This window comes from Ailuropoda melanoleuca, chromosome 2 (genome assembly GCF_002007445.2).
Source record: "Ailuropoda melanoleuca isolate Jingjing chromosome 2, ASM200744v2, whole genome shotgun sequence".
Classification (NCBI taxonomy): Eukaryota; Metazoa; Chordata; class Mammalia; order Carnivora; family Ursidae; genus Ailuropoda; species Ailuropoda melanoleuca.
This window is the reverse complement of record NC_048219.1, coordinates 51,365,080-51,377,426: the sequence shown is the minus strand read 5'-3', so window position 1 is coordinate 51,377,426 and position 12,347 is coordinate 51,365,080.

The window sequence follows — 12,347 nt, the reverse complement described above, 5'->3', positions numbered from 1 at the left end:
TGTGAGATAGTTGGTATTTTTGCCCATTAAAAACCCCGAGTGTTTTGTAATAGCCCAGCCATTCATACAACTGTCCCAAATCCTATTTAATTTAGGTATGAACAAAGAAATAATAGACTATTTGATGTGGACTGGGGGTGAGTTGGGAACATATAAATCAATGCAGTAGCCACTAGCCACATAGAACTCTTCATATTCAAATTCAAATTAATTAGAATGAAATAAAATTAAAAATTGAGTTCCTCAGTTGCTATGTGTTCAATAGCCACATGCAGCTCGTGGTTTCCAAATTGAACAGCACAGACATAGAACATTTCTCTTACCACAGAAGATCTGTTGGACAGCACCAAAGGGAGACTCTCCATTCAGATAAATCTGCAGTTGTCTAATTCCTTGCTCCAAATGAAGATATCAAAACCAAAAATTGTAGATGAATAATATCTTTTGTGTTTTAGGCAAGAAATGATTCATAACTCTAAAAGATTGGTGAAGTGTACATGTATATATTTTAGGTTTAAGAATGTTGGGGCACCTGGGTGGCACAGCGGTTAAGCGTCTGCCTTCGGCTCAGGGCGTGATCCCGGCGTTGTGGGATCGAGCCCCACATCAGGCTCTTCCGCTATGAGCCTGCTTCTTCCTCTCCCACTCCCCTGCTTGTGTTCCCTCTCTCGCTGGCTGTCTCTATCTCTGTCAAATAAATAAATAAAATCTTAAAAAAAAAGAATTTTTGTCTATGATTCTCTATTTTAACTCACGTGTCGATTAATTTGCTATTTATTCCCCATGCTATCACCAGATAAGCACTTCTACTCAGCTGTGTGGGATACTGATGAAGCATATCTGCCTATCTGCCCCAAAGAGTGGTGACTGTACCATGGCTCTTTCACCAAGGCCCTGTGGCACTTCGAGAAGGTTTTGTTTCCCAGCTTTTGTTTCTTTACCAACAAAATAGGAATCTTAATAAAACTTATGTGATAGGGTTGTTATAAAAACTAAATGAGTTAAGTAAAACGCTTCTGTCCGTGACTAGCATAGAAGGGGAACGAATAACTAAAGAGTTGTGAATAATTTGCATACAGTATCGTGTATATCATTTCAGTTAATTCTCAATTAATTTATTAATTAATTATTTTAGATAGGGAAGAGGTTCTACAGAGCTACAGTGAACTGCTAAGTTTGATGTTCGGTAATTTATTTCTCTGACTTCAAAAATTACATCGTTGGGTTTTTCTTATGTAACACCTCCCCTCGTGAACTACTTGAAAAAGCAAGCATGCTACTAAATTATTTTCATTTGAATAGAAGACTTCTGGTTTATTGTTCACTTACAGATTTTATCAATAATAGACATGATGGAAAAATGTCTTGATTTGAGACACAGAAGCCTAATAGATCTGTTTCACTTGATGTTGTCTAATCAATAGAGCAACTCAGTTGCATTTTGAAACAGATAGAATAACAAAATCATTTTTCTCCAGCTGGGCATTCATCAATGAGTTTATGTAAACCTATTTCAGAACAGTAGGAAACAAAAGAGAGTTTGAATCCATACTTACCTTAATTTTAAATCAGATACTAGCTCTAGTATAAGGTTTTCTATACCAAATCACCTAGATCCTTGCTGATGGAGACAGATTTCTACTATAATCCAGGTTAAAATCACAATAAAGGACAAAGACAACTTCTGCACGTGGTAAGATTTGAATGTTAATTTCCTAGTTAATATTGAAACACATCTATTTAATCCCTAATGTTTGTGGTTTATACTAGTTGTCTCCCTTCCAAAAATCTACAAACTAGTGAAAAGACTTTCAAAAACTACTGTAATACAAAGAAGGATCTGTTAAATACAGTAAGAGATGTGTCTGGCACTTAAGGAGTTTAAACAACACTGAGTTTGCGCTATATTAGAGACACAGGATTCAACTTCATGGAAGAAGTGGCCTTCGATGTAAGTTTAAAGAAGAAATAGGGGCGCCTGGGTGGCACAGCGGTTAAGCGTCTGCCTTCGGCTCAGGGCGTGATCCTGGTGTTATGGGATCTAGCCCCACATCAGGCTCCTCTGCTATGAGCCTGCTTCTTCCTCTCCCACTCCCCCTACTTGTGTTCCCTCTCTCGCTAGCTGTCTCTCTCTCTGTTAAATGAATAAATAAAATATTTAAAAAAATAGAAGAAGAAGAAATAAAGTGTGAACTGGAATAGATAAGAAAAAAGCTATTCCCTATCGTTTGGGTGAGCTAAATTTTCTTCTGGTATCTTTGAATCATTTCTGACGTTTTCTACGTTTCTCCTGTATTTCAGAATGTGAGAAACTGAATTTCTCAGATCTCCTTGCCACCGTAGTTCTGGTTTAAATTCTAACAACAGGAGACCATGGCATGCAATTAGAAGGCAGAAGGTACTTTCTTCCCCACGTTAGTGTCAGTGGCTGCAGTAGGCAGGCCCAGTTTGGACTCATACAGCAGTATGAGCAGACAAACTAGGCTCCCTTAGCCTCTAAGTGTGGACTCCTAACACGGCATCCATGGAGGAATGCAGATGCAGGTAGCAGCACTCATAGCTTCCTAGAGCTCCTGATCTGAGGAATGCCACTCCACCTTTTTACTCTTTACTACAGTTTCTTTTCNCTTTCTTCCCCACGTTAGTGTCAGTGGCTGCAGTAGGCAGGCCCAGTTTGGACTCATACAGCAGTATGAGCAGACAAACTAGGCTCCCTTAGCCTCTAAGTGTGGACACCTAACACGGCATCCACGGAGGAATGCAGATGCAGGTAGCAGCACTCATAGCTTCCTAGAGAGCTCCTGATCTGAGGAATGCCACTCCACCTTTTTACTCTTTCCTACAGTTTCTTTTTTTTTTATAATTTTTATTTTGTTATATTAGTCACCATATAGTACATCCCCAGTTCTTGATGCAATGTTCCATGATTCATTATTTGTGTATAACATCCAGTGCACCATGCAATATGTGCCCTCCTTAATACCCATCACCGGCCTATCCCAATCCCCCACCCCCTCCCCTCTGAAGCCCTCAGTTTGTTTCCCAGAGTCCACAGTCTCTCATGGTTCCCTTCTGTTTACCCCCCCTTCATTCTTCCCTTCCTTCTCCTACCGATCTTCCTGCTATCTCTTATGTTCCATAAATGAGTGAAACCATATAATTGTCTTTCTCTGCTTGACTTATTTCACTTAGCATAATCTCCTCCAGTCCCGTCCATGTTGCTGCAAATGTTGTGTAATCGTTCTTTCTGATGGCTGAGTAATATCCCATTGTATATATGGACCACATCTTCCTACAGTTTTATATCCCAGTTCTCTTTCTGTGTGAAATGCTTAAGCAGATTCCCGTTTTACTGGTGAAACACTCAATGATAGAGCTAGGAAAAAGCAAAGCAAAACAAAACAAAACCAAAAGCAAAACCCATGCAGGCAAAAAAGTTGGGACATGTTTTGGGAAAGGAAACCATTCTGGTTTTCCTAGCAATTAGACTAGAACCACACTTCAGAACTGTCTTAAACAGAGATTGTAACACTCAACTGTTGAGTTTGGGATTTTGGAGTTTTTGGTCCGGCATCTTTGGCCATTCCTTTTTAGAGGAAGTGCTTCACATAGTCACTTAAGCCACATTTTCTTTAGATTTGAAAAAATGAAAACTCATTAAATTCAACGTAACTCTAAAAATCTTCAAAAAGAATGTATTCATAAAAATAGGAGAGAAGGGGGAGCCTGGATGGCACAGCAGTTAAGTGTCTGCCTTCAGCTCAGGGCGTGATCCCGGCGTGATGGGATCGAGCCCCACGTCAGACTCCTCTGCTGGGAGCCTGCTTCTTCCTCTCCCACTCCCCCTGCTTTTTGTTCCCTCTCTCGCTGGCTGTCTCTATCTCTGTCGAATAAATAAATAAAATTAAAAAAAAAAAAACAGGAGAGAAGATAACAAATTAATGCCTATGATTTTGCTCGCAGAGTTTACATACTACTGTGGACACAGTGGGACTAGCAAAGTGTCATAAGAAAATTGAGGCCCAGAGATGTAAAGTAAATCAGTGTTGATTGCAAACAAAATTTCTAATGCTATAAAGTGAAATCCCCAGGTAATATGCACAGTGGTTTGTGGGTTAGGTAGGGCAAAAAGCCAAAGTAAGTAAAAACATTCCCCAAAACTCGTCTTCGTAAGAGACAGCTATAGATACTCATTAACATTTGATGTTGGAAAAATACAAGTTGAAGTAAGTGTGCTATGTATTTAGGGATATAAAATAAGAGATTAGAAGAAGAAGGTATACCATTCAAACTACTAGAATGAAAACTCAATTCAAAGAACACTCAGCACTCAGCAAAAGGTAGGAAGAAAGCTAACCCAATAACAATAAGACATGGCAAATAGGAAATACAAAGTAGGTATCAGTTGGGATAAAGATATGTTATCAGTACTCATTACTACTGTTAATGGTTTAAAGCCAGCATTTCCCAGATTACATACAAACAGAAACAAACAAACAAAAAATCCACAGCCAAATTCAAGGCAAAATGGTCTAAATCTGTAAAGAGATTTTATTTATATTGGTAGAATTAGCAATATATGAAGACAATGCAATAGTCACAAATATTCATGCCCCTAAGAAAAAAACTTTAAAATTACTTTAAAATTTAAAAAGTGACAACTAAAATGAAAAATTCAAATCTTTAGCAAGATATTTTATTGCATCTTTCTCAGAAATTGATAGATCAAATAGAATAAAAAAGAAACAGCATATCAAATATTTCAATAAAACAGTTGAGATGTTTACCCCAGTAAGTGGATATGTGTTGTTTCAAAACAAATAGAAATTGCACTCTTTTTAAAAGCATCAGAGAACATTGATAAACTATTTGTTGATACTTTTCCATTAGCAACAATCTATTCATTTGACTGGTAGTTACCAGGTATGTCCTATGTGCCACGCTCTGGTCTTTTTCTGGTGAAACTAAATTATAGTAAGATGACAAATGCCAGGGTAAAAAAATTGAAAAAAATGTGACCTACGTTACATTTCAAAAGGGTCAGTCTGCTGCAGTGGATCATAAACAGGATTTTAAGGTATAAAAGCGCCACAAATTTTCTTAAATTGTTTATATAAAATAGAAGATTAGAAAATTAGTGCCTATCCCTTAGCTCAATTAGCTTGTATCTCAGGCAAGAGATAAAAGTCTTCTGACAGACATTTGGAAGAAAGGAAGAAAGAAAGAAAAAAAAAAAGAAAAAATGTGCTGTCCTGATTTCTCATTAAGAACGAGACAGGGGGCGCCTGGGTGGCTCAGTTGGTTAAGTGTGTGCCTTTGGCTCAGGTTATGAACCCGGGGTGCTGGGATCCAGCCCCATTTTAGTCTCCCTGCTCAGTAGGAAGCCTGCTTCCTCCTTCTCCCTCTACCTGCCACTCCCCCTGCTTCTGGTCTCTCTCTGTCTCTCTTGATGTCAGATAAATAAATAAAATGTTAAAAAAAAAAAAAACAAACTAAGGACAGGTAAACAATATTTAAAACAAATAGATTAAAGATAACTTAGAGACACTGATAAAAATTTCTATGGTGTTGTATATAGAGAAACCAATACATTTTTAGAGGTAAATTTTCTTCTATGCACTATTTTCCTCTTCCCTGATGACTTTAGAATTTAACCCTCGAAAAATGGGAAAATATTATATTTGTTTTCAATATTTACCAATGAGGTTAACTGCTTATGTGAGTAGAAAAGAAGAGCTCGTTTAGAAGGCAATTAAAATATATATTTTCTTATTTACCTGCATGATTGAGCAATTCCAATTCTTGATCTTTACCCTAGGTATACGTTCATAAATATGAAGACGGAAATATTTACAAGAAAGATCATTCTAGCATTGTTTATAATGAAAACTTGGAAGCAGCCCAAATGCCTCTTAATAGATGAATGCTTATACAAGTTATGGCATTTTCTTATCATAGAACACTATGTAGCAGTTAGGAATGAGGAGTAAAACGCAAAGGTCTTCATGACATATAGAGCAGTCTGTTTCACATAGTTTACCACTGTTTAACTTAACATAGGAACATATGGATATGTGTAAATGCATGAAAAATGTTACAGTGGATAAACACCAAACTAGTAACAGTAGTTACATTTGGGACATGATCTGGTATAGCGGCATAAGGTAGGTTTAGAGAAGAGTCGGGGGAAAGGATTTAGGCTTTATTTAGATTTAAGCTTATCTAGAATATTTCATCTTTTTAAAGGAAAATTCATTCTCATATGAATGAGGCATTCACAGTGTAGAAGGAAATAGAATACTGAATTGTCAAAGTATTTTTTGAAGATTAAAAACATGACTCTCGTACAAATATAGAATGGGCACATGTTAGCTATGTTATCAAACTCACTGATTAATAAAAAAAAAAGTAATACAATAAAGCTGGTTTCAAAAATACTTTGAGGATTGAAGTTTATATAGCCATCAGAAAATATCTATTTTTAGTATAGATGTTAAAGTTGTTAAATTATATACAAAACTGATTAATATCCTACAAGTCACTAATTAAAACCACAACTTTTGGAATTACATTTTCTACTGGATAGAAATCTACAAATAATATATAACTCCAAAGAGCAAAACCAAACACAAATATATTCACTGGGAGAATTAAACAATTCTTAGATGTGCTTGTAAAATAATAAACCAGTATAACATTAAAAGTATGTGCCACACCCTCTTTTTGCTTATTTCCAAGTATTGTATAACTTCTTGATGAAGTAAAGAAAAACAGTAAGACATGGTACTGTTAATAATGATGGTTGAAACAGACATTATTTTAATCCTATATTAGGGAAATGTGATTAATTTCAGGAAAAAACCATGATAGAAGTGTCCAAATGAAGATGATGGTGGAGATGTATCAATATGAAAAATATTATTAATTGTAGAAGGAGAAAATAAAAATTCATTACAGTTGATATGTAAGGCCTGTAATAGAAAATATCCACTCAAATGCCAACCAGGACATAACAGAAAGGGATAAAAGTTTTCAATGACCAGAAGAGGTTGCCATTATCAAATGTAGCTCCTTCATTCCCAGTGAATGAGATTTATTGTCATTTTTGAATCTATTTTCTATGTTATTTTTAGTTTATGTATTTTCACATTAAAACTAATTATATAGTATATTCCCATAGGTCATTCCACACTTTGTGTGTGCATGTACATTTTACACATTTTTCTGCTGTAATCAGAGCCTGATAAATGTCTCCAGTTACAGACAAAGCTGGATAAACTAATTCCCAGCTACAACCAAGATTCAGGATCACTTTGAGTTCTGCATACGAAGAATGATAAACTAAAAAATTTACACTGTGCTCAGGGTGCCATATATCATACAAATGTAAAACATTTGTTTAAAAAAGTTTTCCCATAATTTACATAAACCACTGTTTTCAAATATTAGGCTTAAATCAGGATTAGCCTAGTGAAATACTTCCTTGTACATTTTTATCGAGTTTATTTTGTCTTAATTACTTGAAGAGATTTTGCTTAATAGACTGTAATACAAATAAAGGTTGATTGGCTCTATGCAAAGAGATAAAAAGAATCCTGGGGGTCCCTAACAACAAAAAAAATTAGTGTCTTTACATCACATGATCTTAGTTGAACTTTATGATATGTTTATCCTATCTGCTGGAAATCTAGCAAGAGAGGCTGTCAAAGTCATTTAATAAAAACAGAGCATCAGGTTCTATCCTAAAATTGAGAAAAGAAAAACTTAAACACGTCTCCTATGAAAGTTGGAGGGCTTAGAATTATTGTTACCTAGGGTTACTTAAAGTATCAACAGAGATTCTTTCCCAGTAGTATTGGAAAACTCTAAAATAAAGAATCTTGAAACCCTACTATCCCTTTCAGGGAATCTAGGGCACGCATATTTATATGGCTTTACATTAAAGGGGAAAAAAAAAACCAAACCACCACAACATTGATTTACATAAATCTGCATAAGCTACTTAAGTATGTAAAACTAATTAGTACAACTGAAAACGATGTATTCAAGATTCACATTTAAGGTTATTCGATGAACTTAGGTCAACCAAGGTTTGCAAATTAGGAAATCTGACTCCAGCAAGGTATTTCTCCCAAAGCAAGGATCATTTTCAAAGTGTTTTGCTTAACAGGCAAGGTTTCCAAGATGGTAACTCTGTAAAAACAAATATCTACTTCCCCAATGTTAAAGTAGGAACCCCCTAAACATTTTTAGTGCTCTTGGGGCTGCTAATCTCATTGACTCCCTCTTGTCTTGAGGTGGCATGTTATATTATTCCGTCTGGTAGCTGCGGAGGCTAAGTGAGCTGCCTTGGACTGATCAAGTCCCTGATAGGAAGCATTCAGTGCTCTAAAAATGGCATACACCCCAAAGATAGTCTAAAATTGTCAGCGCTGCTTTAAAAACTTAGTGGCTTAGGCTGTTTATAAAGGATCCTAAAATAAGAAAGTTTTCTGTTTTAAATAGATAACCTATGAAGTTTTAAAAGGTGCAACATTTTGGGCATTATATTTTCTTTCCCTGAGTTATGAGGGAACTTTAATAAAAAGTGTCAGTAATCTCAAATCCATTTAAACTTGCTTCCTGGGATGTACTGATTTACAGAGCCATGATCTGCCAGTGATGGATCATAGCTGATCAGGTCATTTGCTGATAAACATATTTCAGAGGATTTTCCTTTCCATTTTCTGTTGAAATTCTTACACTGTAATGGTATGTCCTTGTAGTCTGACCTGACTCCCAACTTTTCTTCTTTCAAGAAAAGTCTATTTTCTGGAAATATACCTCATCCTGTAGAACTACTTTTGCTATTTATTTAAGGCCTGGGCCCTGTTAAGTAAATAAAGTGCTAAATATTGAGATATGAAGTACATTTAATCAAGCAGTCAACTTTTGGAGCTCATTGATGCTGTTTTTGGGTATTTAAGATCATTAAGGTACTTAGCAGGAACTTTCCCTTCGCTAGGGGATGAGTTTTTTGTTTTTGTTTTCCTTGACCTGGAATTTAAGCATATGTTTTCTGATTTTCTGATGACTTTTTTAAAAACGGGTTCCTTCCTCAGTCCATTATTGGCACTACCACCTTATATTGCATTTATCTTGCTACCACACCATTCAAAAACTTTTAAAGGGAGCTTTTCCATTACTATAGGGAAGGAAAAATTTTCCCTTGACCCTCTTAGGGTCCCTGGCAAGGTCAGAAGATTAAAATGATATACACATATAAATGCAAAAAAAGCATAAAGAGCTATTTAGTATAATTTTTTATAATGTGGGAGACTTCATAAGGATATAAAGATCTAAAGTAACTGTTAAACCTAAGTACTTTTAATGCCAGGTTTGATGAAGAGTGGACAGTGTTGGAGAAATATAACAGGGCAAAGAGATTGAGCAGGTGTAGTGAGCTGCAGAAAATTAGCAATGCCTGTTTCTTCATTCAGATTCTTCTTGGCATCCCATTGTCTTTAGACATAAGGATGCTCCTTTCCTGGAAAAAAGGGAGGGCCCGTCTCACATGAGGGTTTTATAACTTCTTTCAGAGAAAAAGGGCAAGGAGAGGAAATGTCAGCGTGACCTTCCTGTTTTTGCCATTTTGTCAAAGTCATTCATTCAGCTTAAAATATGCAGTATGCTGTGGTGCCTATTTTGGGGTATCATGTCCTGAACCCTATGACTAGCCAGTGCATCCATACTTCACTATTAGGCATTAGGAGGCCTCCATCTTCTGTCCCTAACTGTCATTCTTTCTTTGGGACTTGATTTTGGGGCTTCCACTGTCTAAAATACCTTTGCTCGTTCTCCTCCTTTTCCAATTCTTACCCATTTATTTTAGGATACAACCTACTTCCCACTTTCTATAAAAGACATCCATGGCCACTTTATTTCATCTTTATCTTAACCATTTCTCAAGTCCCAACTCACATTCACCCTCTTTAATAAAAGACACCTCTGACTTCCCTTCCTTAAGCCATGTTATTACCTATAATAATATAGTCCCTGATTTATTGCACACGGATTATATGATTTTATAGATAAGAAACTGAGATATAGGGAGATTAAGAAGATTGCTAAAAGTAACAAAGCTGGGATTCATACATGTTTTGTTTTGCTCTCTACAAAGCCCTTGCTTATGATTACAATAAATCTATTGACTTCTGAAATAGTATCCATTCATTTCACCTTTCTTAATACAGTATTTTTACCATCTAATAAAATACCTTATTTCACTTAGCAGCACTTGTGCATTCATGAAATGTTTAATATAGTTTACGATTCTTTTTATTTTCTAAAACTTAGGCACAGAGTGACCAAACAAAACATTAATACACTTCTTATCTTAGCTGCATTGCAGTCATTTCAAACTAGTGATATGTCCAATGTAAGAAAATAAATAGGGGAGTGTTGGGGCATCTTATACATGAAAAAAAATGAAAAAAAATTACTGAATTTTTTTGTTTCTTACATACCAATGATTATAAAATTAATCATAAATTTAATAATATTTTCAGAAAAAAATCGTGGAGCATATAAAAACACTTTGATAATAAAATACACACACACACACATTTTTAGAACATTTGCCAATTAAATAGTGTGTAGAAAAATGGAAAGATAGTTAACTAAGAATGAAACTTTTCAATTTTCTATCAGTTCTTTTGGCTTATGTAAAAATTTTTTTAAAATAAAAAAAAATTTCCCCCCAAATTCTGTGTACTATTCATGAATAATACATCAAACTCAAAGTTATCTGATTATTCCTGACTCTGGGCATTTAATACATCCTTAACTGTCATTAAGTATTGTAATAAATAGTGTAAAGAAACAGATGAAGGAATGTATCTGACTTGTCTAATTCTCCTCAATTTCATTTAGGTAATATTGACTTCATCTTCCTCTGATGTTTGTAAAAATTTTAACTTCCAGATTCTAGAGCCAAAATCCTAGGAGGCCACTGAGCTGCAAAAGAAAATTTTATATTTCTGGTACTCTGTGTCTTTTTTAGTCCTTTCTGTTTCTTTCTCTTATCTTCACTCTTTTTCTTTATTACTTAACTAATTTTGTGTATTATTTTTTAAGTTTTCATTTTAATTCCTGTTAGTTAACATGCAGTGTTATATTAGTTTCAGGTGTACAACATAGTGATTCAACACTGCCCTACCTCACCCAGTGTTTGTCATGACAAGTGCACTCGTTAATCCTCATCTCCAATTTAACCCATCCTCCCACCCTCTTAACTAATTTTATTTTTATTTTTTAATTTTAATTTTTTTAGAAAGAGAGAGCACGTGTGTGCAAGTGGGAGATAGAGGGGCAGAGGGGGAGGGAGAGAGAGAATCTTAAGCAGGCTGCACGCCCAGCACAGGGCCAGACATGGGGCTCAATCTCAAGACTCTGAGATCATGACCTGAGCCAAAATCAAGAGTTAGACCCTTCACCGGCTGAGCCTCCCAGGTGCACCACTAATTTTATTTTTAAATTAAAATTCAATAATTGTATTTTGTCTCTTAATTATTAACTTAGAGAACCACTAGGAAAATATTTGTAAACTGTGTATATGACGGGAATATTATCTACAGTATGGAAAGAACTCTCAAAACTCAGTAAAAAGCAAACCATCCAATTATAACACGGGCAAAAGAGATGGATAGCTACTTCACAGAAGAACATGGTAAATAAAGCACATGAAAAAGTGTTCAACATCTCTAGTCATCAGGAAAATACAAATTAAAACTATAATGAAATATCATTAAATGCCCACTAGAATAACCAAAATGAAAAACAGAGATAATACCAAATGCTAGTGAGGATGCAGAGAAACTGGATCATTCATACAACACTGTCAATATTGTAAAATGGTACAGCCACTCTGGAAAATAATTTGGCAGTTTCTTAGAAAGCTAAATATTGAATTATCATATAACCCAGTTATTGCACTCCTGTGCATTGATCCCATGGAAATAAAAGTGCATTCACACACACAAAAATGAATAATCCCATTTAAAGATGGGCAGAGTACGTGAATAGGCATTTTTCCAAAGAAGCCATACAGATAGCCAACGGCCACGTGAAAAGATGCTCAGCATCACTCACCATCAGGGAAAAATAAACCAAAACTACAATAAAATGCCATCTCATACCTGTCAGAATGGCTAAAATCAAAAACACAAGAAACAACAGATGTTGGCAAGGATAAGCAGAAAAAGGGACCCTCGGGCAATGCAAACTGGAGCAGCCACTTTGGAAAAGCGTAAAAAGTTTCCTCCAAAAGTTAAAATTAGACCTACCCTATCATCTAGCAATTGCACTAC